The 2,767-nt window shown below is 32.0% G+C and overlaps 1 non-coding gene across 1 annotated transcript; it reads left to right on the top strand.

Moving 5' to 3' along the window:
* Positions 1-1,968: 1,968 nt before the first annotated feature.
* On the top strand, positions 1,969-2,075 carry LOC138805398 (U6 spliceosomal RNA). Its single transcript, XR_011365529.1, has one exon. It is a non-coding gene; the product is annotated as a U6 spliceosomal RNA (small nuclear RNA).
* Positions 2,076-2,767: the final 692 nt, after the last annotated feature.

The following is a 2,767-nucleotide window of genomic DNA, read 5'->3' as shown; positions in this document are numbered from 1 at the left end:
CCTTTGTTTTTCATCCCTGTGAACAATTTCTGTCTACTTTCCATAGGATAGCTTTGTTTTCATTACAGGAAGTTACTAACTGATAATAAAAGAAAAAGACTGTTAAAAAAAGTACTTTTAGGTTACATGTTAAAAGTATCTTATTTATCCCAATGATTCCTATGAGATAAAATTTATATAAATAGTAGTAAAAGTGAGATCTGGTGTTTTGCCATTTAGAATCGCAAAGAATAATATCACGTCACTTTTATAACTTTTAAAGAATGCAAAAGTAACTGATGGTCACTATCATGTTGCCACAAAACCCGTGGATCCATAAGGATAATAGTAGACCAGCAGAAATTCTAAGTTGCAGACATGGAGCATGAAAAAAAAGGAAATGAGAGAAAGTGAAAGAGAGAGAGAAATATCATAATACTTAAAGTGCATAACACATAAACAAGAGAAGTATGAGAATATTCATATTTGATGTATTATAACCCATCAACATGACATATGTTATTTTGATAAAAAATAAAAATGACGCAGAAGAAATTATAAATGGAAAAACAATCTTCACAGAAGCAAATTCTCAGAGATATTTCATGACTTTGTAAAGGATAAAGTGGCTGAATGTTAGTATAAATTTAGAAGTACGACAATTCACAAAAATATAAAAAGATATTCATATTTTTCATTATAAAACCCAAAGCAGAAAGCAAATATTGTTTAGATGATTTTTTTTAAAACACAGTTTCTCAGGTGTGGGGAAGGTGGCTCAGTGTTAGAGGGCTGGGCTTCCATGCATGAGGTCCTGGATTTGGTTCCTCAGCACAACATAAGCAGAAAAAAGATGGAAGAGGTGCTGTGCCTCAAGTGGTAGCGCTAGCTTTGAGCTGAGGGACAGAACCCAGGCCCCATGACCAACAAAATCAACAAAACAAAACAAAACACAATCTCTCACTTTTGTGACCTCAACTCAGCAATACCGCTGTGTCAGCCTAGGGCTAAGATTTTAGGTGTTTACATTTATCAACACTCCTGATTCAGATTCTGTTTGTTCATTTTTAAATAAATATTTTGTTCTTAATTTTCCTCTTTGTAAATTCACATGCACATATAAAAATTGGTATGTACATCACAGTAACCTTCTCAATGATGACCTCCTAATGATTACTTACAAAAAGTTGTACTATATTACATCAAGTAAAAATTGCTACAAATAAATGAAACCAATAATTAAATATTAAAAATTAAAAACATAATAAAACAAACCAATTACCAGTGTTTTCAGCCTTTGAAGTATACTGCATATTAGATTTTACTATTTTCTCATATTCCTGTAAATTTAACTCTGGCTAAGTTTATGATGTTCAAAAAGAGTTTTATAGAATATGAGTAGTCTTTAAAATTAGCCACTAAGATTACCATTTATTGCTCTTCTCATCATTTGTTTATGGCTTATATCATCATTTGTTAGGAATCCCTAAAGTTTTAAAAGAAACTGTGTAGTTAAAGTCTTAACTCTTCACTCTGCTTCTTTACAAAAAGACTTTGCAACTTCTCATTAATAAGGTTTCTATAAACTCTGAAATTTAGTAGTATATATCTGATACCATAAATCTTAATACTTTGTAGAAAAGTTTATACCTGCGAAACAGTCCTAATTTTGGCATATATAAACAAATTCCCAACATTAAACATATTTAAAACATTAAAAATTTTAACAAACCTTAACACTTGCTGCAGTGTTCATTATGACAGGTGCCTTGAATAGAATAATTGAATTCCTCCTCCTACAAATCTCTTGAACAACAAATATCTGGAATTATTTTGTTTTTGACATATCAATTTAGAATTTACACTTATATGTGTGTTTATGTAAGAAATATTTGGTTCTAAAATTTCATGACAATTGTTTTCAACTTACTTTTTGTTGAATTGTCTAGTTTAATAAAATCAATTACACTTTTTATATAAAAATGTTCTGTGCTCAATTCAGCATCACATACACTAACATTGGAATGATTCAGAGAAGATTATCATGGCCCCTGCACTGGGATAACTTGCAAATTCCTGGATCAATCCATATTTTTACAACAACAGATGCTGGAGGACATGTGCCCACCCTGGAATCGTACGGCATTGTCGGTGGGAGTGTAAACTGTTCAACAACTTGGGAAAGCAGTCTGGAGGTTCCTCAAAAGACTACATAAAGATCCTGTATGACCCAACAATACTATTTTTGGGGATTTAACCAAATGATCACAAACAACAACATACTAATACTACCAGCACAACTATGTTTATTGCCGCATTATTCACTATAGCTAAGATATGGAATCAACCCAGATGCCCCTCAGTAGATGAATGGATCAAGAAAATGTGTTATATATACACAATGGAATTCTATGCCTCCATCAGTAAGAATGACATCGCCCATTTTGTTAGGAAATGGAAAGACTTGGAAAAAAAACTTTATTAAGTGAAGTAAGCCAAGTCCAAAGAAACATAGGTCCCATGGTTTCCCTTATTTTCAATAATGAATATATGTCTGGGATAAGCAGAAAAGGTCAAAATCTATGTGCATACGAAGAGATAAGATGATTAAGGGAAATGAACACCAAGATAAGGACACAAGTGTTTTTTTTGTTTGTTTGTGTGTTTCTTGCTATTGTTTCTAACGTACTTATAATGTGCTATATAATTTTTTGGTTTCTTTATATGTTCCTCCTCCACGCTATAACCCCTGTTTTCATTGTATTTGAAGTTGATTCCCCTACATCTT

Source organism: Dipodomys merriami, unplaced genomic scaffold (assembly GCF_024711535.1).
Source record: "Dipodomys merriami isolate MVZ:Mamm:240054 unplaced genomic scaffold, mDipMer1.0.p SCAF_391, whole genome shotgun sequence".
Classification (NCBI taxonomy): Eukaryota; Metazoa; Chordata; class Mammalia; order Rodentia; family Heteromyidae; genus Dipodomys; species Dipodomys merriami.
The sequence above is the reverse complement of the archived record's forward strand: the minus strand, read 5'-3'. Positions and strand labels throughout refer to the sequence as shown.